The sequence below is a fragment of the Lepidochelys olivacea genome, assembly GCF_965140295.1.
Source record: "Lepidochelys olivacea isolate rLepOli2 genome assembly, chromosome: 2".
In the NCBI taxonomy this organism is placed as follows: domain Eukaryota; kingdom Metazoa; phylum Chordata; order Testudines; family Cheloniidae; genus Lepidochelys; species Lepidochelys olivacea.
Genome location: NC_140412.1, coordinates 252,980,184 through 253,006,277, shown reverse-complemented (window position 1 = coordinate 253,006,277; position 26,094 = coordinate 252,980,184). Strand labels below are relative to the sequence as shown.

The window sequence follows — 26,094 nt, the reverse complement described above, 5'->3', positions numbered from 1 at the left end:
AACCGGAGGGCAGACTGGAATCCACCCAACAGCCTCAAGGATGGGAGAACCAAAGAACAAGATAACATGTGGCAGCATGGAGCCGTCAGGGGCTGGGGGTGCAGACTCTGGAATGGGGCTGGGGATGAGGGTTCAGGGTGTAAGAGAGGTCTCTGGGCTCGAGCAGGGGTTTGGTATGTGTGTGGGGGGGGCGTGAGGGCTCTGGAATGGGGCTGGGGATGAGGGGTTTGGGGTGCAGGACGGGGCTCTGGGCTGGGGCAGAGGGGTGGGGTGTAGGGGGCTGAAGGCTCTGGGCTGGGGCCGGGGCCGGGGATGAGAGGTTTGGGCTGCAGGAGGGGGCTCAGGGCTGAGGCAGGGTGTTGGGGTGGGTACGGGGTGCAGGCTTTGGGAGGGAGTTTGGGTGCAGGAGGGGACTCTGGGCTGGGACAATGGGTTGAGGTGTGAGAGGGGGTTCAGGATGCTGGGTCCCGGTGGCGCTTACCATGGCTCCCAGGAAGCAGGCACCAGGTCCCTGTGGCCCCTAGGCGCATGAGCATCCAGGGAGGCTCAGCACACTGCCCTTGCACCTACAGGTGCTGCCCCACAGCTCCCATCCATCACGGTTCCCGGCCAATGGGAGCTGGGGAGCCGGCACTAGGAGTGGGGGCAGTATGCAGAGCCTCCCTGGCCGCCCATACTTTTAGGGGCTGCAGGAACCTGGCAGCCACTTCCAGGAGCCATGTGGAGGTAGGGTGGGTAGGGAGCCTGCCTTAGCCTCAGGCCCCCCACTGCACTGCTGACAGGACTTTTAACAGCCCAGTCAGCAGTGCCGACCAGAGCCGCCAGGGTCCCTTTTTGACTGGGCATTCCAGTCGAAAACCGGATGCCTGGCAACCCTACCCCTGATCAATGCCTCCCCCTCCCTCGCAGTGCCTCCCGCCTGCCATGGATCAGTGTTTAGCGGCATGCAGGAGGTGCTGGGGGGGAGAGGGAGGAGCGAGGGCAGGGCATGCTCTTGGGAGGGGGTGGAACAGGGCATGAAGAGGTGGGGTCGGGGCGGGGGCTGGGGCAGAGCAGGGTTTGAGCAACCCCCGGGGGAAGTGGAATGTCAGCTTGTACACTCCTGGTGCTTTCTCCAAACTCTTTCTGTCCTTAACCTGTGCTCCTCTCTCCAAGTTCCATGCAGGTTGCTACACAAGATGCTTGGACCCAGCATTTTAGCATCACTGTGTTAGCCAGCACTGCAAGGAGGGCAGTCAGCATTCCAGCCACTGCCCACCCCTTCACATCCACTCCTGCAGGGGCTGGATGAAGCAGACCTTTGAAGGCTGCTGTCTGCAATCCAATGCAGTGACTTAAAGGAGTGTCTTGGAACCCCTATTCCTTGTGTTGCTGCACAAGCCAAGCTACAATCTGATTAGCTCTTAGAATTGGGTTCTGGTGTGAATATTTACTTTTACAAATTGAAAACTCACTTTCTCCAAGTATCTTCCAATCAGTCTAAAGCTCCCTGTTCCCACGAACTTTCCCATCAGTAAACTGCTTCAGTGCCGAGCAAGCACATCAGAAGGTAAAATTATCGTTGTTGCTCTACATCTACATCACCCATACAGCGAAGAAGACCAAAGGGTTGCGAACAAAATGAGCGTGAATTTGTTTTGCAGTATTTTTCCAGCTCTAGAATTGACAGAGTGAAAAAGGGCTGGCCAGATGCAGAATGAAAAAGAAAACACATCCACATTCAGAATTTTTTCCTGATCTCTGGTTTCTTAGAAAAGATAGCTCTTGCTTGTCCCTTGTGAAAAGAATAAACAGCAAAATAAATATGCACATTTTAAGTGTTACATTTGTCTTTCCATCCAAATAGGACCATGATTTTAAAATTGTTTAAATACAGAATAGATGTACCAACCTTAGTGGTGCTGCCTCTTAATGGAAAAATAAATTATACACACACACACACACAAAGAGAGGGTTGGGGGAGCGTGTCGGGGTCAAATCTGACATTGCATTGCCAAAGCTAACGAAAATCCCTTCCATGCCATATAGCAAAATCATCAACACCTACAAGCCGGAGGTGGGGGGAGTTTGCATCTGACATCCTGAATCCTCAAATTATACTAGGAAGGTCGCATAATTACTTTTTATTCAGGTAAGAATAATATGATGAAAGCTACATCCTACATCTGTTTGACTTCACACCTATACTGTAGCTGTCGGTAAAACAAACACCTTCAAACTGTGGTTCCTCTCTGAAATGTGACTGTACCAAAATAGTACCTTGCTGCTCCCTCTGTGTATTGAAAGCTATATATATCTTGCTTCCTTAATAACCCTCCCCCAACCCACCCAGTTTTATTATGCACACACACCAGCTACCATCTAACTCAGCTAAATTGGTCCTGAAATGCTATCAAAAGTAGCACTGCAGGACCAACTCAGCTGAGCTGGATTGTAGCTGGGCTTACGTACAGCCAGTAGAATCATTAAGAGTTCCAGTTACATAGCCAGATTTCCCCCCATCCAGCTGGGAGGTCCTTGGAAGACAATGGAGCAGCATAACGTGTCAGAAGGCAGAATTTCAGGATAATGCAGTTGTATTGGGATAGATGAAGGAAGACCTGCCTTTCACCCTTAAAACAGAACTTTTAATATGGGTGAAGATATATGAGCCAAAAAGAAGCCATTTTGAATTTCAGATCAGGTTGGGTTTGCTGCCTGGAAGTTGGATTTTTTTTCCTAATCCTTTTATTTCTAAAAAGAACACATTTGAACTGAAGCTCTGGAGAGATAAACATGGAGGCTGGGATGGCATATGAGCTTCTAAATCACTTAGGCACTTTTGGAACTCCTTCCTGAACTTCACAATGCCATTCGTGTCATTTCTCAGATTGGAACTGAACTTTGACTGAAAAAAGGAGATGGGGTTGTAGGAATTGCACATTTTGGAGAAGACAAGAGAAAGGCAGGTGTAAGTTTAGGCTAGTTGTCTTAACAGGGGGAACAGATCAGAAATCCATGAGTCGTGGCTTCAGCGCAGACTGAATGTCTTAAAAATACAGGTTTCAGAGTAGCAGCCGTATTAGTCTGTATCCACAAAAAGAACAGAAGTACTTGTGCCAGCGTAAAGAATAAATAAATAAATAAATAGGTTAGTCTCTAAGGTGCCACAAGTACTCCTGTTCTTTTTTTTTTAAAAAAAAAGCTGTATTCAAACAACAGGGAGAGATCTGAAATGAAATTCGCAGGGGATCTTTTCCCAGCTACAAATGTTTAAAAATTGCATTGGCACAACACGACTCATTTTATCCTGACTGCTTTTGACTTTCAGAACAACTGAACACGTCTTGAATTACTCAGACGTTAGACTGGACTCCCCCTTTATGCTATGAGCTGGCAACAGTAACACAGAACTAAACAAAACAAAAAAACACCACTTAAAATAATGATATGGTACAAAACTCCAAAAGGAACAAAGCAAAATCACAGCTAGCAGAGGGAAGTTTATATGCTAAAGATCTCAAAGGACCAACTGAAATAAAGCAAGAAAAGTGACAAACTCCACTCTTCATATACAGTCAATACACAGAGAAATGATGTTGATGGTCAGTGTAAAAATCAAATGAACTTTGAATTCAGAGTTCTCAGGAAACAGTCTTAACATTAGCAAAGCCTCCACTGAGATAACTATGTGTTCTAGAAACAATTGTAGCTGATCCTAGAAGCCCTCAGAAGTTATGTTAACAATTAAAAGAAATAACAGAAGAGTAGAGGCAATTTCAAGTTAATGAAGGGAGAGCACTAGAAAGACTGTTGCTATTATGGTCAACATTTAGCAGAGCTCGGACCTTTCCTCAGCAAAGCTCTTTTATTCATGTCGGCAAAGAGATTTCTGCAAGACAACAAAAGAAAGGCGGAAACAGGACAGCTCCTATGGAAGCATAAATTAGCCTTGGAGAAATGGGGCAATTGGTGATTCACTGCTATTTAGATTTTTATCACTCTAATAGAAGAGTGACCAATGACCACGCAAAGCTTTGGACATCCCTGACAATCTTGAAAGATACACTAAACAGACCCATCAATTACATTAAGATCAAATAACTCAGCAACAATATAGGTAACAATCTGATGGAGTGTCACCGCCAGCACCAGAATCCCACACCTTCACTACCCATCCTCCCTTCAGACAAACAAAAAGATGGGCCCTAAAATGTGGTGTACAATCAACCCAGAAACAAATAGTCATAAGAAATAGATTGGACACTTACATAAATTCAAGATAAATAAAATACCCTTTAAAGTAAGGGAATCTAAGGAGACTCTAAAAAGGATGCCAGGGGGTTTCATATTGATTCTCTGAACTACTGCCATATCAAATTAGCTCAGAGTTTACAGCCAAAGGATTATTATTCTAGCTTCTAATATTCTCAACTCAATTTAGTGTGTGTGTGCATCAGAGTGTGCGTGGGGCAGGGGGAAGTCAACCTGTGTTTTTTCTGCCTTTTCCCATCCCCACCAGGAAACCAGACTCTGCCATCAGAATTTTCTTGGTGGCAGACTAGCATAAAGCTCACAGTTCCATAGCAGGGCAGTGCCAGCAGAGCTACCAATAGTAAAAACCTGTTTCAGTAGAAGCAGCACATATGACTCAGACACACAAAGGATACATCTACATACCCAAAAAAAACAACGCAGGGTTGGGTCAACTGACCTGGGCTTGTGCTGTGGGGCTAAAAAAAGCAGTGCAGGCCTTGGGTCTCTGGCTGAAGCATGGGCTCCAAGACCCTCCCTCCTCACCGGGCTTCAGAGCCCCGGCTATAGCTCAAATCAAACATCTACACTGCTGTTTTTAGCCCTGCAGTATGAGCCCCACAAGCACGAACCAGTTGACTGGGGCTCTGAGACTCACTGCTATGGGGTTTTATTGGGTTTTTTTTTTTTTTGCTGTGTACCCAAAGAGTGCAGACATGACCTCTCCACGACAACTATGTTCCACTGGATGAATGAAACTATCTCCCAACAGGGGAAGACTTGAGCAGCACAGACAAAACATTCTCCGGAGCTGGACCACGTCTGCAGGTCTCACCACCACCAGGCCTAAGAATGACCATGGGCCTCACTCCTTTTGGAATGAAAGGCAATGGTCACGTCTTTGACTTCCCTTTCTTACAGTATGTTTTTTTCACAATTAACACAGCTCCTCTAACAAGCACCTCCACCTATGATGAGATCAAGCAGTTACTCATACTTACTGGGGAAAGGGGACAGACTTATTTGGAGTTCCAGACATTTTCAGTGTGGTTGGCTATTACAGTGATGCGAGTGGTATAAGAGCCTACAGCTTGATTCAAAACCATTGAACTCAATGGGAGTTTTTCCATTAACTTGGATTGGGCCCCTGAAGTGGGGTCTGAAAAGTGCTGAGCATGGGCCTATCTCTGCTCCTATGGAAGTAAATGGTAAAACTCAATGGGATCTGAGTTAGGCCAATGAGCGCTTTAGAAAATCCCATGCCTAGAGAACAAGACCGAGATAGATCCTAGTCATTTATTTCTTGTGGGTGTCTGGAAGATACAATCATTGCTTTCAGTTCCTTGTAAGTGATAGCAGTAGTGAAAATAGACTTAAGTATGAATTAGAACAACACCCTAGCTTGGAACTCTGCCACTCAGACTCATTCCGTGTCCAAAAAGTAGTCTAGAAAATGAAAGAGAAAAATATGACTCCAGACTAAAACTGCAAACCTGAGAGTGCTAGTTCGGCAGGAACGTCTTCCTCATTTGGACAATACCTGGTCCATAACTAGAGCTCCAAGATGCTATTTTAATACATACCAATAATATTTTATCAGATGAAATTCTTATGATCCCACCCACAAAATTATTTTATTTTTTACTTTATTCACAATATGTCAACAATTTTGGCATTGAGAAAATGGGAAAAACATGAATTTAAACATGAAGCCATTATTGCATGAAAAGTTGGTCCTTTTTCATCCCAGAAACAGCCCTGATTTTATTTAAAATAGGGTTGGGCATTTCACCAGTCCCAAAATAATTGCTCAACTGAGGGCCAAATATTGGTCATACATTGTCAAATAATGTAAAAAATGGTCAACTATTTTAAAGCACCAATTTATTAGAACAGTAACAAAAACAAGGAAGACATTATGGTCTCCAGGAGGCTTAGCCTTGGATGGATACAGATGCCTAATTACAAAAAACCTAAGTTACTTAACTGAGTTATTTTAACCCAGAAAAATGCGAAACAATGAAATGAAATGTCAAACAATGAAAGAATAATTATTATTGCCTTTCAGCAAGGTTATGTTAGCAATAAATGTGAATGTTATTCAAGACTGTGCAGTTATAAAAGAAAAGAAAAATAAAATGAAACAGAAATAAAACAAACATATTGCAACTATAAAAGAAAAGTCTTGTTTAATTGCACTTTTGCTAGGTGGACAGTGGGCCAACACTTCAGGAAGGTTAAAGGCTTTGCATTTATTCTCTTTGTGTTGGGGGCTGAAGTTTAATGGGTGTGAACCCTCCTCCCCCTCACCCACTCCCTTCTGAACAGTGGCAGATTTAGAGTTACTGGGGCCCTGTGCGCAGCTTCATTTTGCCACCCCCTTCTCCCCCCAGGACCCAGCCAAGAAAAAGAAAGCCAGACCCCTGTCCACCCCAGGCGTGGGTCCACACCTGGGCGTGGGCCGCGGGGTGGCAGCCAGGACCATAGGTGTGGGAAATAGGAGTGCAGGCAGGGCTGCCGACAGAATCGCCAGGCCCCTGGCAAAGTCCCACAGGGGTCTCTGCCTGCTTCTCCGGGCTGGCGCCCAAAGCTGTCCTCAGCCATGGAGATCTTGGTGTCTCCTGTCTCCTTCTCCAGCCCCTTCTCCGCTCGTGCGCTGCTTCCAGGGCGCCTGGGGTCCCGGCTACCACCCCGCGCTCAGGGCTCTGCAGGCTTCCCTGCCGCCCTGCTAGCTGGCCTGGAGAAGCCGGCAGAGACCCGTGTGGGCTCAACACCCACCTGAAGCTGGGGGGTGGGGGCACCACTCCATCGGTAGCCACCTGAGCACCCCACTGCCTCCCCGCTGATCTCTGCTCACCTTCCCGGCCGCTGGGTCCTTGCAAAGCAGGCGGCTGCGATCCCCCCTTAGCTTCCGCGGCCGCGCTGCAGCCCCCGCGGCCAGGCTTGGGCACCTCCTGGTCTCCCCAGGAGCCCGGGCAGTTCTGTGCTCCTAACAATATGTTTTAACATAAGTGGTGTGGGGCGGCAGCTGGGACTCTGGGTGTGGGGCGGCAGCGGAGACCTGCATAAAACGTGGGGGTGCTGCTACAGCACTCCCCAAACCCTAGTTCCCACGCCTACGTTTTGGGGGCCCCTGTCGTTTGGGGGCCCCGTGCCATGGCACAGGATGTTTCAAGGTAAATCCACTCCTGCTTCTGAATTAATTTCTATTTGTTTACTCCGTTTAGCTTGTAAGCTCTTTGGGGCAGGATTGTATCTTTTAACTTGTTTAATGTGCTTTGTAAACTCACATTGATGGCCGGGTATACAAATAAAGATATATGTACACTGCATGTATGTATACAATGCAGATTCCAGCCAATCAAGATGTTCTACTTTGTTAGCTCACCTTTCCCCCCATAAGGTGGCATTGCTGGAATATTTGCCTATTTGACCAGGGTCAAATATTGTCATCATTTGATGTTATTTGACCAGAGAGTCAAAGTGGGTGAGGTAATATATTTTATTGGATCTACTTCTGTGGGTGAGAGAGACAAAGCTTATCACTCTCATCAACACATGTTGGTCCAATAAAATATATTACCTCACCCACCTTGTCTCTCTAATATCTTGGGTCCGACACGATTACAGTTATGCTGCACACAATTATTTGACCAGTCATTTGACTGGCTTGCCAATATTAATTTAAAAGCTGATCCAAATATCCCCACAAACGATAAATTTTTTCCTTGAAAATTGTGCATAACTGAGTGGCTTTTCCTGCAAAGATGGACTCCTTTTTCAAAATCTTAATGAAATCAGACAATAATTTGGGGTAGATTTGCATTGTGTCGTAAATATTTTGCATGCTTCTCCTCTAAACTCATCGACAGCTTAAAGAAGACATGGAAATTGCTATGGTGTGGAAATTTTGAAGTAAAAAAGTAAACACAAAGGTGTTGGCCTCTTCAGGAGACAGAAGGTATTTAACTTTGGAACTAATTACAGTGAAGTTGACAGAGCTTGACAGATCTGTTGTTCTAACAAATAGCTTGCCAGTGTTTCTACAAGGAGAGTAATGCCCTTCTCTCTCTCTGTAGGCCTTTGAGATGAAGGAACACAAAGACAAGGCTGTCAGAAATTCTAATTATACACCAGGAACCCAAGAAGTTAGAGCAGTAAAAGCGTTAGTTAAACATAATGCCCTAAAGGTTATGAAATTGTACAGTGTAAAAAGGCGGAGTAAAATGTGGGGGGCAGATGGGATCAGGGTGTAAAGACCCGTTTCAGACTTTTGCTGACAAGAGGTATTATTACTGCCACAGCAGTCAAGTAGGGCTCAAAATGATTTTTTCCCCCAGAATTTCCTGTGAAAGGGAAATTGCGACTTTTGACCAGCTCTACTTAATACTTCTGTGCTCCTTTCCATCGTGGGTAGTTCTTCCCTTGTTCATAAGGGAGATGTGCAAGAATAAAATCCATTATTGTTTGCAAAGCACCCAGACACAATGCTGATGGGAGCCCCATACATACGCAGATAGATACTCCGTTAACCGAGCTGCACAGTTTCGATCTGGATTTTGGTACAGCTCTGCACTTCCCTAAAGTCGAGAGTTGTTTGGATTTATTGTGGTGGTTCAGGCACATTGTAGCAATAACCCCTGTTGCCTAGCAGCTCCTTACACATTGCCCACCTCCACAAAGATTGCTCCTGCTAGGTACACAAGTAATTTTCATAATATGTGGGGTGGCTGGACAATGAGCTTAAAGGAATACTCCAATGTAGTCTTTTTTCTGGTTTTCTAGAAAAAGTGAGTGTTTCCAATGAACTCAGAGCTATGGAATGAGACATTAGAGCAGGGTCCGAATTAAAACAGGCCCCTGTAATAAAGCTGTGATCATGAATGGAGGGGCACTGTCTGCAAAATTATAACAGGAACTGTCTGTTCTAATGGGGAAAAGGGGTAAAAAGTGATGCAGCTCGTAAAGGAAGGCAAAGTAAGAAAAAAATGCCTTGTGGAAATTGCTTGAGACTGCTGTCTGCTTAGAAGTATGAAAGGCCAAGACCTGACAGTTTCATCAGAAAAACTGTTTAGAAACTGACCTGAGATATATCTATTTCATTGCTCCAGTGTCAGACTGCTCATATCTAGAGCAGTGGTTCCCAAACTCGTTCCGCTGCTTGTTCAGGGAAAGCCCCTGGCGGGCTGGGCCAGTTTGTTTACCTGCCGTGTCTGCAGGTTTGGCCGATCGCGGCTCCCAGTGGCCGCAGTTTGCTGCTCCAGGCCAATGGGACCTGCTGGAAGTGGCGGTCAGTTCGTCCTTTGGCCTGCGCCGCTTCCCGCAGCCCCCATTGGCCTGGAGCAGCAAACTGCTGCCAGTGGGAGCCGCGATCGGCCGAACCTTGCGGATGCGGCAGGTAAACAAACTGCCCGCCAGGGGCTTTCCCTGAACAAGCGCCAGAACAAGTTTGGGAACAACTGCTCTAGAGTATATAGTGTGTGTTTATCAGCAGCAATAATATACACACCACAAAGAAGAACAGTAGAGAAAATTACGTCATAGAACGGCTGTGATTCAGATATCCCAGGCTTCATAGCTAAAGATACTGTACTGAAGAGGAAGAGTCTTATTCAATTTGCGGGAACAAAAGAAAGGATGGGTGCAGAGAAAACATTTGCCCCCCAATTGTTAAATGAGGAAAACTGCTGTCTATTATCTCAGTGCAAAAGTGATCAAGAGAGACACATCTGGAACAAATGACAGGTACTAAACTGGGATAGTCATGTGATCAATGTAAAAGATCCAGAGGCGTAACGCAAATAGGATAAATTAAATTAATGGATGTGAACAGATTAAGACAGATGATTCCAGGAAAAAGATATAATGGAAGTTGATTTTCTTTAAAAAAAAAGAAAGCTGTAATATTTCAACCAGGAGACAAGGACACATTAGAGAACAGATCGGGAATATGTGCTCTAAAAGGAATAAATGTACTTTATGCTGACACGTTTAGAGAAAGAAGAGAGGAGGCAGATTATTTACTTCAGAATTGGACCAGGACTGGTAGGGCATCTTTGGACTCAAAGGGGTATCTGAACTGGCCTGACCTGGCTATCTCAATTAAAAACAAACAAACACGAAGCTGTTGGCTTTGCCCTATTTCTAGAAATAAATGCTCCTGAAAGTCTCAGTGCATGTGTCCTCTTCAGGGGGAAATATGAGCTCTTTCTCCCTATTGCTGTTGGTGTAGCATCTAAACAGGTCACAAACTGTGACGTTCCCCTCTGGTGTTATCTGGACTGGTGATCTGCTAGGTCACTCCAATCCTTGACTCGGGAACCAGCCTTACCCTGCTCTGCTGTTAGAACCCCCACTCCTGGGCTGTTCATGCACAGCCTCTGACATGTAAGCTGCTCCTTGGATTGTGCAACAGAATGACACTAGCCAATATCTCCGGTCCCAGACACAACCCTAGGAACCTCCGTCTTGCAGTGTCCAGTTATACCCGCTGGACGCTGCAAGCTTATATGAGCTCGTCAATTTAACAAAGAAATTGATATGCACCAGGCTTGTTACCCCAAGGGGAGTCTCTGACATGCTTTAAACCAAACGCACTGCTTCAGGTAGAATAAACTAACAGATTTATTAACTACAAAGATAGATTTTAAGAGATTATAAATCAAAACATAACAAGTCAGATTTGGTCAAACGAAATAAAAGCAAAATGATTTCTAAAGTGATCTTAACACTTTCAGTGCCCTTACAAACTTAGATGCTTCTCACCACAGGCTGGCTGGTTGCCCTTCAGCCAGTCTCTCCCCTCTGATCAGCACTTCCGTCGCTTGGTGGTGATGTCTGTAGATGGAGGTGGAAGAGAGAGAAAGAGAGCATGGCAAACGTCTCTCCCTTTTATCATGTTCTTTCTTCCCTCTTAGCTTTGCGCCCCTCCCTTCAGAGTCAGGTGAGCATTACCTCAATGCAGTCCTAAACTGACCAAAGGAAGGGGGGTGACTCATTCAAAGTCCAACAGATCCTTTTGTTGCTGCCTAGGCCAGCATCCTTTGTTCCCCTGTGAGGCTGGGCTGGGTTTGTCCCATACATGCCCTGATGAGATGTGAACTGCCTCTCTGCTCTTGGGGAGTTTTTGCCTGGGCTTGCTTTAAGCCATAAGGATACATTTTCAGCTTCATAACTATATACATGAAAATATAATCTATAACATTACTGTAACAATTACTGTAACATCACTATCACAACCATGCTCAGTGCATCATGAGCCGTCTGAAGACACCCAACATGACAAACTTTGCATTGGATACCACACAATCATTTTATAAAGATGAACATGGGGGTGTAGAGTGTTTCCCCGACGTACACAGCATCACACAAACATTAACAAATGTAGCCTCCCAGCAGCCCAGCGATTTAGGATTCCCATTTCACAAATGAGGAACTGAGGCAGTGTAGAGTATAGGCATTGGGTAATAACCCTTTAATAGTTTGGGAATCATCTTGTGCCCTCCCCCCACGCATTTTCTGTTGCAGAAGCCATCACAACCCTGGCAGAAAATGTAGTTGCACATAGGTAGCTAGGCCTTGTATGTTTGCACACAGTTAATAAAGATGGTTATCTGGAATCCAGCTGTGCCCGTGTGGTTTCCCCAAAGTCTTTATATTGTGTAGAGAGCAAGGACCCATCAATCTGGTAGGAGGATGGGATCCTAATCCAGGAACAATCATATAGATAGTGACTGAAGAGGCCTACTGAAAGTGAAACTAAGGGTTTGTCTACACTGCCCCATGGTTTGGACGATGGGAGGGTGGGTAGCAGTGTGCACTGAAGTGCTGCACTGTCACCAGCGGGGTAGTCAAGCTGGAATGTGCCAGAATGCCATTGTGTAGTTGTAGCTGAGCCCATAATACCCACCCTCCACTGTGTGTCTCTCCCCACCCCACAACCCCCATCCCACCTTCCACAGTGCACCCCCTGACCGAACCCTCCTCACCCCACAACCCCTGGTGTGGGCCGCATCTGGATGCGGGAGCAGGATTAGAGAGCAGTGTGGGGGTGAGGTTAGAGAGGGACCTGGTGTGGAATCTCCATCCTTAGAGGCTTTTCAGGCCCAGCTTGACAAAGCCCTGGCTGGGATGATTTAGTTGGTGTTGGTCCTGCTTAGAGCAGGGGGTTGGACTAGATGACCTCCTGAGGTCTCTTCCAACCCTAATCTATGATTCTAACTCTGGCGTTGCAGATTTCAGACTACATCGCTGGCTGTAATCTCCCACATGGATACTGCGGCCATGCATGGAAAAGTTCCTAGCTCACATGAATGTAATCCTCTTCATACAAGCCTACATTCATGCGCCTAGGTAACTTTTAGTCACATCCACAGCGTTCACGTGGGGGAATTACTGCACATCCCTTTGGCATGCACGGCTATTCACACCCCTGTAGTCAGAACTGTGGGGCAGTACAGACATAGCCTAAAACTGCAACATTGGGACTGTGAATAACCCACTCATATAGAAAGAAAGAGGGATTAAAATGCCTGGCTGCTTAGGGAAAATGGACTTGTTGGATAACTCAGCTGAGGACTGGGCCATGTATAAAGACTGGCACAGTATAAAACAGCTAATGATATCAGTGATGAGGAAAAGGTGGCAGTTTCACTGAGTGTAAAAACCTATAACTTGTTGCACAGCCTAACAACTCCTGTTAAATCAGCAGACAAAAAAATATTCTCTAAGATTAAGGACATTTTATAAAACCACCTCTCCCTGTAGCCACTGGTGGTTGCAGAACAGCTCGACTTTCACCGACTGAATCAAAAATAAAATGAAACCACATGCCTGGGTTAAGGAAGATAACAGAACATGGCCATTTTGGAGAGTTTAAATAATGCATGAAGGGACAGGTTAGCGACTGATATGCAAAATGAAGCAATCCAAAAATGGTTATTGACTAATGCTGATTTGACCCTTTGTTGTTTCAATGTAGACCACACTAAAGATGCCAGAGAGCTGCCAGAGCATCATTACATCTCTGCATCAAATAAACTGGGGGGTCAAGCAGAAAGCACATCCCGGATAACACTCCAAGGCTGTGTGCGTTCATTGTGGGAAACAGACTTACAATGCAAATAGTTGTTAGTTCAAGGACAAACCCTGTAGAAACCTGTAAGTAATTGGGACACACACAGAAGATGTGCAGGTCAGGGCAAAACACACAATCACCACCTCCCAAGGACAATACCAAAGAATTTCAGACTCATCAGTGTGCAGATGACAACATGGAGTTCATGGAGAATGCTGTGCCATCTCTACTAGTGGAAGAAACAAGACTTAAAATGGAGCTTAATACAGGGTCTGCTGTTCCTGTAATATCAGAGCAGACTTATCAGAGACTACATAAAAAGGTGAAGTTGCAGAAAATCTCAATACTTCTAAAAACATAACAGGGGAAATCCTTGCCCCAGCATTATTATCGGGAAGGTGACATATGACACTATACAAAAACTCTATGTTGTTAAGTGAGAGAGTCATGCATTACTTGATAGAGAATGGCTGAGAGAGATTCAGTTGGCTTGGTAAAGCATAAAGTGTCTGCAAGCTTTAAAAAAATTATGACCTCCAAGCCAAAATAAAAATGACCCCAACTTTTGGACAGGGAACTGATGCCTTTTGGGGTAGTATCAGAACTCAACCTTGCACAAATTTTGCTTTCATATGTTTCTGGAAGAAGGAGCAATTCCTAAATTTTGAAAAGCTCATTCAGTACCTTATGCAATACAGTCAAAAGTACATCCAAGGTTAATTGGAGCAAATGGAGCATCCCTTGAGAGCCAGTGATGAAAAAGAATGGGATTTCCTTTATCTGTGGTGATTTCAAGGTTACAATTAACCTAGTATTGTATGCAGCTCAGTGTTCTTTACCTCAAATGGAGGATATTTTGCCTCATTAGCTGGTGGGAAGCATTCCCCTAGGATCGACTTAGCCCAAGCATATCTGCAAATGGAGATCTAAGTCACTGACAAACCTCACAAGTAACACACACAGGGATTATTTCAATATAACAGGCTAGTGTTTGGAACAGCAGTCGCACCCACTATTTGGAAGCGAGCCATGAACAAGATATTACAAGACACTCCTGGCATGCAGTGTTACTTGGATGACATACTGGTCTGGGGAGCTAGTGATGAAAAACTCCTTGAGGCTGTCTAAGTGTGGGCTTGGAGCAAATAAGGAGAAATATAACTTTTCAAAGATTCAGTTGGATATTGTGGCCATACCATAATACTCACAAAGATGGCTGATATAAATCACAAGAAAAAGTTCAGGTTATTCTTAAGGAACTGCAACCACAAGATGTGTCACAATTATGCTTCTTTCTTGGGATGGTCAGTTATTACCATGGGTTCCTACCTAACTTGATGTCAGGTCTCACAGATCTCGAACCTGGGGCCATAGGGAATCCTGGGAATCTTCACGCTCCAATTCTCCACCTAGCAGTTCATAGACAGCAGCTGGGACCGAAGTCCAGGAAGCCTAACTGAGGCCTAAGCCCCGTCCTTACCCTTTGATTGGTAGAGATCCAAGGCTCCTGATTGGGCTGCAATCCTATTTAAGCCAGAGGAGGAAACAGGAAGTTGTCTGTACAACTGGGCTTCACCTTGCCATGGACTTCTAGTCTGATGCTTACCTGTTCCTGCCATCTGACCCTGACCTATTGCTATCCTGACTCAGCCTGACCCTAGTTCCTGCTCTTTGGTTTTGTCACCTGATCCTAACTTCCTGGTATCCTTACTTGGCTTCACTCTTGGTAAAAGCCTCCTGGTTGCTGCACTCTGGTTTTATCACCAGATCCTAACCTCCTTGTATCCTGACTTGACCTGAGTCTTGGTGACTAACTCTCAATCCCTGCCCTTTGCTTTGTCTCTTGATTCCGATCTCTGGGCTTTCCGCCCGGCCTGATTCCTGGTAACTGGCCCCTCAGCCCATGCCTGACACTATCCTCTAGGCCAGGCTGCCTACACCCTTGCCCTGACATATAGCACCAGTATTACTGTGGTGTAAACACCCTGGATTCACACCCTCCACACTACTGCAATAATCGTTGTACAAACTATGACTTGTGGGGTATCATTTGAAAACTAATAACTTGCTGGTCAATAATATCATGGTGAAATCTATGTAGCAACATTATATGTGAAGTTATGAAGTCCCCCTCTAGGATGTTGTTAGCACATGTTCAAACCCACACAGTCCTGACTAGGCAAAAGTTGTTAAACAGGTCTATCCTAAACAAAGGAATATATGTTTACCTCAATTTATGTATAAGAAGTAAACAGGGTCCCTGAGGCAGCAAGAGGTGGAAATGGCAGGAGACAACACAAATCAGCATTTCAGCATACATTGGGAAGAAGAAAGAGCATGGAGCCACCTTTACCACCAGACTCCATGTTGCCTTCTTTACTGTTTGAATAAACTTTGCTTTCAGGGGTAATCCTCAGAAGAATCTACTTCAAAGGGTGTCCGGACTATAAAAGTGAGGGGCAAAATCACTCCAAGACACCTCTCCCTACCTCTCAAAGAATCATAGAAGATTAGGGTTGGAAGAGACCTCAGGAGGTCACCTAGTCCAACCCCTGGCTTAAAGTAGGACCAACCCCAACTAAATCATCCCAGCCAGGGCTTTGTCAAGCTGGGCCTTACAAACCTGTAAGGATGGAGATTCCACAACCTCCCGAGGTAACCCATTCCAGTGTTTTACCACTCTCCTACTGAAGTAGTTTTTCCTGATATCCAACCTAGACATCCCCCACTGCAACTTGAGACCACTGCTCCTTGTTTTGTCATCTGCCACCACTGAGAACAGTCTAGCTCCATCCTCTTTGGAACCCCCTTTCAGGCAGTTGAAGGCTGCTATCAAATCCCCCCTCACTCTTCTCTTCTGCAGACTAAAGGAACCCCAGTTCCCTCAGCCTCTCCTCGTAAGTGATGTGCCCCAGCCCCCTAATAATTTTTGTTGCCCTCCGCTGGACTCTCTCCAATTTGTCCACATTCTTTCTGTAGTGGGAGGCCCAAAACTGGATGCAATACTCCAGATGTGGCCTCACCAGTGCTGAATAGAGGTGAATAATCACTTCCCTCGATCTGTTGGCAATGCTCCTACTAATGCAGCCCAATATGCCATTAGCCTTCTTGGCAACAAGGGCACACTGCTGACTCCTATCCAGCTTCTCGTCCACTTTTCTGCCGAACTGCCGCTTAGCCAGTCCATCCCCTCATCCAGATCATTAATGAAGAGGTTGAACAAAACTGGCCCCAGGACCGCCCCCTGGGGCACTCCACTTGATACTGGCTGCCAACTAGACAGTGAGCCATTGATCACTACCCATTGAGTCTGACAATCTAGCCAGATTTCTATCCACCTTATAGTCCATTATTCCAATCCGTACTTCTTTCACTTGCTGAAAAGAATACTGTGGGAGACCGTATCAAAAGCTTTGCTAAAGTCAAGGTATATCATGTCCACCTCTTTCCCCATATCCACGGAGCCAGTTATCTCATCATAGAAGGCAACCAGGTTGGTCAGGCATGACTTGCCCTTGGTGAATCCATGTTGACTGTTCCTGATCACCTTCCTCTCCTCCAAGTGCTTCAAAATGGATTCCTTGAGGACCTGATCCATGATTTTTTCAGGGACTGAGGTCAGGCTGACTGGTCTGTAGGTCTCAGGATTCTCCTTCTTCCCTTTTTTAAAGATGGGCACTATATTTACCTTTTTTCTATCGTCCAGGACCTCACCCGATCGCCACGAGTTTTCAAAGATAATGGCCAATGGCTCTGCAATCACATCAATCAACTCCCTCAGCACCTTCAGATGCATTGCATCCGGCCCCATGGACTTATGTACATCCAGCTTTTCTAAATAGTCCTTAACCTGTTCCTTCACCACTGAGGGCTGCTCACCTCCTCCCCATACTGTGTTGCCCAGTGCAGCAGTCTGGGAGCTGACCTTGTCTGTGAAGACCGAGGCAAAAAAACACATTGAGTACTTCAGCTTTTTCCACATCATGTCACTCGGTTGCCTCCCCCATTCAGTAAGGGTCCCACACTTTCCCTGACCACCTTCTTGTTGCTAACATACCTGTAGAAACCCTTCTTGTTATCCTTCACATCCCTTACTAGCTGCAACTCCAATTGTGCGTTGGCCTTCCTGATTAAAACCCCTGCATGCTCAAGCAATATTTTTATACTCCTCCCTAGTCATCTGTGCAAGTTTCCACTTCTTGTAAGCTTCCTTTTTATGTTTAAGCTCACTGAAGATTTCTCTGTTAAGCCAAACTGGTTGCCTGCCATATTTGCTATTCTGTCTCTCTCTCCCTCTTTCACCTAAGAAGACAAAGGAACCAGCCCTTTGACTTTGAGGGAGATCCTGATCTGATAATTTGGTCAGCACAGTTGCTGGGAACTTGTGGTGAGGATTTTACCTTGAACCAAGTCTAGCTTATTAAGTTTTAGCTACTAGAAAGCGTTTAATCTTTATTTCTCTTGTAACCATTTCGGACTTTAATACCTGATACTTTTACTCATTAAAAATTTCTTTGTAGTTAAATAAATCTGTTCTATTTTTAAATCAGATATAATCCCATGTTGTGTTTAAACTGAACTGTTTAGTAACTCCAATTAAAGTAGCAAACTGTTGACTATTGACCCCCTTGTAGGCGCAATGGACCTCTAATACCTCAGCTACCTAGGAGAGGGCTGGACAGTGCAGAACACATGTTTTGGGGACTGGGAGTGTGTTGGGGGGTCCCCCTACAAGTAGTAACCAAGGCTTGTGGAAGCCAGAATGTGGCTGGATTGTTGCTGACAGGATACTGAGTTCCTGGATGAGGGCTGCAGCTATACACAGACACTCAGGGGGTGACTGGCATGCTGTTAGGCTGTTTGTGAGCGGCCCAGGTTGGGAACTACCACAACAAAGCACTGTGAGGCACCCAATGTTGCAGGGCAGGCAGTGATACAACCCCTCAATGGTCTGGATTGTACCCCGGAATGAGGCAGTTACATTCTTGAATGACCTGTTACACAATGGACAGAAACGGTGTTGATCCTCAGAGTGCACCAAGGTTTTTGAGGAGGCCAAGAAATGTGTAGCATCTAGATACACCTTATACACTAAATGCATCTTGCTTATCAAGTTATCTTGTGACGCTTCCCCATATGGAACAGGCATAGTAACTTCGCATGGGATGGAAGATCAGACTGAAAGGCCTGATGCCTTTGCTTCTAGATCTTACCTTGGCAGAACGTATCTAGTCCCACATTGACAGAGTTTAGTGTGGGGAGTTAACTTTCACCAGTATCTGCATGGGAAATGATTTACTCTGGTTACAGAACATCCACTGATAGTTTCCACTTTTAACTCAAAGAAAGGAGTCCTGGGAGATGCGTGATATTCTTGGGCACTCACTATTATGATACTGAGTTCAAAAATACCAGTCAACATGGGACTGCAGATTGTGTTTGACACCTCCAATTGGAAGCCAAAAGTAGACAACTGAAGTGGAACCAGAGATAGTTGATATGTTCAATATGGCACACACTGAACCCTTATCAGAGATAAATACCCATGGTACAAGGCAAAGCTAAAGATGATCCAGTGCTAGCTAAAGTTTCTGACATTAGGATGCGAGGATGAAATCTTGCACATAATCAACTGTTTCCAGCTTTCTTTGCTCCACAAGAACAGTTAAGCATATACCAAGGCCTCTTTGAATGCAGCCCATGCTACTGGAAATCAGCAATGTTGGTCACTTAATTTAAAGTCTTGTCTGGACATGTTAAAGCCTGATCTATACAGGGACAGTCGAAAGAACAGTGATCAAATGGCCACAGACAGCCACACTTGACTGTGCTGTTTTCATGGGGGAGAAAGCCTGCGATTATTCATGGAAAGCTGGAGTGATTACTTCACAGACTGATCTTATGTCTTACTGCATAGAAGTAACACTGAACCGATCATGGAGAAGACGTAACAAGCTTCCTCCCACATGAAAACTGTGTAGTCCAGGCAAGACCTTAAGTTACATCCCATAGACACCAGCAATGGTATCTGACTTTTAGTAGCATGCACTGTATTTCTACAGGCCACTAGGATATTTATATCCTCCCACTTCCTAGCTTGAGAAAGGCAGGAAAGTCTATGTGTTTTGTATTACTTTGAGCCTTTTGCATCTTTTGTTTAATAAAACCCAACTTGAGGAAAGGGACATGGAACTTGACCAACATGTGTCGACTTTATTTGAACTGCCTGGACATTGGCTTACACGTGTATCTCTGTATTCATCATTTTAGACATGTATTCAGCGACACCCACCCAAAGTTATCCCAGCATGCCTAAGTTCAGTTCATATTGCCTAGCATATGTACCATTAAGCTTCTTATCCAATTGGTAACTGAATAAATGGATTTTAAAAAGTTGTCAGGCTCTGTGGGATAAGAATTCCCTGTAATGACCTTCAGAGAGTTTAAATGACATGTAGAATTAATTGGAACAGTTCTGATGAGGGGACAGATATTCTTCCATTACATAGCCTTCCATGCAAACTTAAATCCTTGTGTCTATTATGTTACCAACTAAGGCTTGCCAGATGTGACTTCCACTACTTCAGAGCACAGGACATTTAGATATTGAAGTTGGAGCATACCTGTAATAACAGAGGGTAATACTGTGTGCATGTAAAAAATATTTTTCATTTGTACAGATAGCTTTTGCCTTAACTCACTTCAAGAAAGGAGTTGACCTCTGCACAGACCCTTGTTTAAATTCTCGTTGTCGATCTCTTGAGGTCAGGGATGATCTTTTTCACAGGTTTTATTTTTCATGGGTCCTTTGGTGACTGAGGAGTCTGATCCTGAAGCCACAGGCTCGTTGGCGGACATTGCAGATGGTGTTGGAAGACAGGGTTGGGCCGCGATTGCTGAGTGACAGTTGTCTTTCCTTTCTTTTCTGGCATTTTTCTGTGACCAGGGCAAGGTGATTTTCCTCACCTTGCCCTGGACATTCCCTCTCTGACAAGTCTTCACCAGTTATCCCTAGCCTGGGCTGCAGTCTCCCAGTGTGTGGTGTCAATGCCACATCTCTTGATGTTTATCTTGAAGCTGTCTTTAAAGCATTTCTTTTGGCCTCCCCGTTTCCTTTCTCCTTTGGTAAGTTGGGCGTACAGCAGTTGTTTTTGTATAAATTCTAAGGGCTTGTCCAATACAGCCCTCCCAGCCACAATAACAATCTAGCTACCATGGAAGAGTGAAGGACAGTCTGTGGTTCAAATCAGCAAGCAATCTATTTTTTTAAACACAGCTTGATGCTTAGACCACTAGGTCATATGCCAAGTTATATAACACGTATATGCAACCATTTCTGTGATACACTTGGAATAGTACAGAGTGGTAGAATAGATTCCAAAAAATTTAGCGCCATGATCTTGTTTAATGGCAATTTGCAGCGAAGGGAGTTATTCTGTGTGCAGATGACAAACACACTTGTAGTCTGAAAACCAAAACACAGTATAGACAGACTGCAGAACTGGAATTTGAAATTCATGGCGTATTGGAAATCCCATCAGAGCCCTGATACTATGTCTAAAAGCATTACCCATTTGATAAGCCATTTGCACACCCTGTATTACTGCTATGATTACTGATGTTTGCTTGCCAGGTTTTTTGCATGCTTGCAGATATTCAGTCATCCCTTGGCTTGTCGAAGGCATTGTGTTATACAGGTCACTGAAAAAAGATCAATGACTGAATTAAAACTACACATCGCGCAGAATAAAAACTTATAGTCAGTCAAGATTCAATAAAATACTAAGCAATATCTGACTAGAATTGTGTCAGTCTGGGAAGAACTGTTTCTTGGCGTTAGTGACAGACTGATATTTAGTAAAATAATACTTTACCTTTAAAGAACTTTTCACCCAAGAATCTCAGTGTTTTACACACATATTCACTGACTCACACAACAACCCTGATGAGATAGGTGAACATCATTAACTCCATTTCACAGCTGAGAAACCTGACACACAGAGAGGTTAATTAACATGTCCTGATTCACACAAGTCAATAGCAAAACTGGGAAGAAAACAGAAGTTCCATCAGCAAGTTCCTTGCTGTAACCACTAGAGCATATTTGTATCGCGTCCACACCCTTGAAAAGTTCTGTAGAAGGCATTCTGAAGCACCTCATTTGTTTTGATTCGGCATATACAACTATTAGGAGAAGAATTCTGTTTACCAAGGTGTAATCTCTCAGCAAATACATACTTTAAGGCACAAAATAAACCCAATAAAGGATACTTTTATTATAAATAGTTCCACCCACCCAGGTGCCCCTTTTTCTTGACTAAAGAAAATATAAAAATTAAATCTTCTCTTCGCAATAATTTATAATTGTGGGTATTAAAATAGAAAATGGATCTATAACTAGCTATAGACAATACTGTATTCCAAATAGAATCATAGACATGTAGGGCTGGAAGAACTTTGAGAAGTCATAGGCTCCGACTCCATAGGTGTTCTGGGGCTGGAGCACCCATGGGGAAAAATTGGTGGGTGCTCTGCACCCACCGGCAGCCAAGGTCCTCCCCCACACACCCCAGCTTATCTCACCTCTGCCTCCTCCCCGAGTGCACCGTGTCCCCGCGTCTCCTCCCAGCACTTGCCGCTGCAAAACAGCTGTTTTGTGGTGTAACAAGCTATGGGAGGGAGGAGTGGTAACACGGTGCGCTCAGGGGAGGAGGCGGGGAAGAGGTGGGGCTGGGGTGGGGATTTGGGGAAGGAGTCCAATAGGGGCAGGGAGGGGGTGGAGTTGGGGCAGAGACTTTAGGGAAGGGGTCGGAATGGGGGCAGGGTAGGGGTGGAGTCAGGGCGGGGGTCGAGCACCCACCAGCACCAGGAGAAGTTGGCGCCTATGCGAGAAGTCATCAAGTACTGTGCTGTGGCAGGATCAATAAACCTAGACCATCCCTGATAGGTGTTTTCCAACCTGTTTTTAAAAGGCTTCAATGATGGGGATTCCACAACCTCCCTTAGAAGCCTATTCCAGAGCTGAACTACCCTTGTAGTTAGATATTAGGAAAATTTTTCTAACAAATCTTCCTTGCGGCAGATTAAAACCATTACTTTTTGTCCTACCTTCAGTGAACATTTGATCACCAGCCCTTAGTGATCACCTTTATACCAGCCCTTAACATATTTGAAGACTATTACCAGGATCCCCTCAATCTTCTTTTCTCAAGACTAAACATGCCCAGTTTTTTTAACCTTTCCTCATAGGTCAGGCTTTCTAAACCTTGTATCATTTTTGTTGCTATCCTCTAGATATATCCAGTTTGTTTGCATCTTTCCTAAAATGTGGCATCCAGAACTGAACACAATAGTCCACCTGTGCCAAGTGGAGCAGGACAATTTTGTTTTACATCAACACTCCAGTTAATACACCTCAGAATGATATTAGCCTTTTTTGCAGCTGCATCACATTGTTGCCGCAGATTCAATTTGTGAACCACTATAACCCCCAGCTCCTTTTCATCAGTACTACCACCTAGCCAGTTCTTCCCATTTTGTGGTTGTGTATTTGATTTTTCCTTCCTAAGTGAAGTAATTTGCACTTACAGTAGAACCTCAGAGTTACAAACACCAGAGTTACAAACTGACTAGTCAACCACACGCCGCATTTGGAAACGAAGTATGCAATCAGGCAGCAACAGAGAAGAAAATAAATAAAGCCAATACAATACAGCACTGTGCTAAACAGAAACTAACAAAACAAAGGGAAAGGAGCATTTTTCTTCTGCACAGTAAAGTTTCAAAGCTGTATTAAGTCAATGTTCAGTTGTAAACTTTTGAAAGAACAACCACAACATTTTGTTCAGAATTACGAACATTTCAGAGTCCAACAACCTCTATTCCCATGGTGTTTGTAACTCTGAGGTTCTACTGTATCTTTATTGAATTTAATCTTGTTGAATTCAAACCAATTCTCCAATTTGTCATGGTCATTTTGAATTCTAATCCTGTCCTCCAAAGTGCTTGCAACCCCTGCCAACTTGGTGTCATCTGCAAATTTTATAAGCACACTCTTCACTCCATTATCCAAGTTATTAATGAAAATATTGACTAGTACCTGACCCAAGACGGACCCTGGTGTGACTCCTCCAGATACAGCCTCCCAGGTTGACAGGGAATCATTGATAACTACTCGTTGAGTACAATCTTTCAACTTGCTGTGCACCCACTTTATAGTAATTTCCTCTAGACTATATTTGCCAAGATTGCTTACGAGAATCTCACGTAGAACTGTATCAAAATCCTTACTACAAATCAAGATATATATGACATCTACTGCTTCTCCGCATCCACTGAGCCAGCAATGTTGTTAAAGAAGGAAATTAGGTTCATTTGGCATGGTTTGTTCTTGACAAATCCATGCGGGCTATTTCTTATAATCCTATTATCTTCCAGGTGCTTACAAATCAATTGTTTAAGGTACCAGGTACCAAAGTTAGCTGACTGGTCTATAATTCCCCAGGTCCTCTGAGGTACTATATTTGTCTTTCTCCAGTCCTCTAGGACCGTTCCATCCTCCAGGAGTTCTCGAAGATAATAGTTAATGGTTCTGAGATTGCTTCAGCTAGTTCCTTTAGTACCCTAGGATGAGTTTCATCAGGGCCTGTTGACTTGGATAAATCTATCTTATCTAAATATCCTTTAACCTATTCTTTCCCTATTTTGGCTTGCATTCCCCCTTGTTGTTAATATTAATTGTGTTGAGTATGTGGTCACCATTAACCATTTTAGTGAAGACTGAAGAAAAATGGGCATTTAACACCTCCTCTTTTTCGATCAGTTATTAGTTCTCCTTCCCTGCTAAGTAAAGGACCCACGCTTTCCTTCGTCTTTCTCTAGCTCCTAATGTATTTAAAGAACCTCTTCTTATTGGCTTTTATGTCTGTTGCTAGGTGTAACTCATTTTGTGTCTTGACCTTTCTGGTTTTGTTCCTAAATACTTCTGCTGTTCTTTTGTACTCCTCCTTAGCAATTTGTCCATGTTTCCACTCTTTGTAGGATTCCTTTTTGATTTTCAGGCCATTAAATAGCTCCTGATGGAGCCATAGTGGCCTCTTACTATTCTTCCTATCTTTGCTTCCCATCACGATAGTTTGCAGTTCTGCCTTTAATATATACAAGGCACTCAGATATTATGGTGATGATCATGGTATTAGAATCTAAATAGAATAAGCTCATAAGAGGTTATTTTGTTACGTGGAGAAAGAAGAGGTACATAGGTTGTGGAGCGGGAGGGGGTGAGTCCCAAAACTAGAGAGGATAAGGACTTGGAAGATCCAGAGTTCAGTTCCTGGAGGTCACAAGCTTCCTGTGTGACTATGGGCAGGTCACTAGTCTCCCTGTGCCTAAATTCTCCACCTATAAAATGAAGATAGAATCATAGAATATCAGGGTTGGAAGGGACCTCAGGAGGTCATCTAGTCCAACCCCCTGCTCAAAGCAGGACCAATCCCCAATTAAATCATCCCAGCCAGGGCTTTGTCAAGCCTGACCTTAAAAACACTTATAATGCTTTCCTTTTTCAGAAGGGTGTTGTGAGAATAAATCCATAAAGGGAGGTGCTCAGATATTATGATTTGGGGGACCCTATATTGAGTAATACACAATTCATGTTTTTATGACATTAAAAGACTGACCTACTTCTTTGAGTGAAATTTGCGGCCTCCTTCATCCATCATGTAGACGAATCCCTTGTTTATTTTTATAGAAAATAACAGTATAAGTATCTAAACCTCTCCAAGATCTTCTTGTAGTCATGATCCTAGCCAATTTTTTGCTCTGCTAATGCTTTGGAGACAATCAACATTTTTCTAAATGACCACAGTATAATACTTGATATTTCTCTTCAATATTTGTTTAGAAATATTCATACTCTTCACTTGGCCTGGCACTTAGTTATTGCTATTGATTAAAACACATTTTCCAGAAATATTTCTGTCTCCTTTGGAATGACCATCTCACTGCTGTGTTCTGTTCAGAGACTTACAGGTAAAATAGCTATTTGATGGACCTCTGAACAGGTGCATAATAATTTGAATCCCATTCTTAGTGATAGTAACTATCTGAACCAGTGGTTCTCAACCTTTCCAGATTAATGTACCCTTTTCAGGAGGCCAATTTGTTTTGCATACCCCCAAGTTTCACCTCACTTAAAAACTACTTGCTGATAAAAATCAGACATAAAAATACAAGTGTTCCAGCACACTATTACTGAAAAATTGCTTACTTTCTCATTTTTACTATATAATTATAAAATAAATCAATTGGAATATAAATATTGTACTTACATTTCAGTGTACAGGATATAGAGCAGCATAAACAAGTCATTGTCTGTATGAAATTTTAGTTCGTACTGACTTCACTAGTGCTTTTTATGTAGTTGCAAACCTAGACAAATATCTGCTCCCTAAAGAGGAGGCAAAACTCAGCCCACCTTGTTCCAGGCAGGCTCTTTCCGGATTGACTGACTGCATGCTTCCCTACAAAGCCCCTTGCAAGCAGGACCAAGAAACCCCACCCCCAGCTCTTAAAGTGATAGCTTCCAATTGCAAAACACTCCTCAATATGCCACAGTAAACTATGAATGATTCATGGACATGTGGTTTCTAAGGAGGATTTTTTAGATGAAGGAGAAAAAAGGATGCTTGGCAGACAAGAAATGTTCCAGCAACGCTACTATCTATTATTTGGTAAGCCCTGACCTCATGTTAGGGCTGTCCAAGATACAGCAGAAAACATGGCTG

At 44.0% G+C, this 26,094-nt stretch overlaps 2 long non-coding RNA genes across 2 annotated transcripts in view; both read right to left on the bottom strand.

The window, feature by feature from the left end:
* The window catches only part of LOC311515869, a 191,021-nt gene that overhangs the window by 80,823 nt on the left and 84,104 nt on the right, over positions 1–26,094 (bottom strand). The window lies entirely within an intron of this gene.
* Positions 19,503–25,812, bottom strand: LOC311515870. Its single transcript, XR_014710249.1, has 2 exons — positions 25,639–25,812; positions 19,503–21,010 (listed from the first exon to the last, which is right to left on the bottom strand). It is a non-coding gene; the product is annotated as an uncharacterized lncRNA (long non-coding RNA).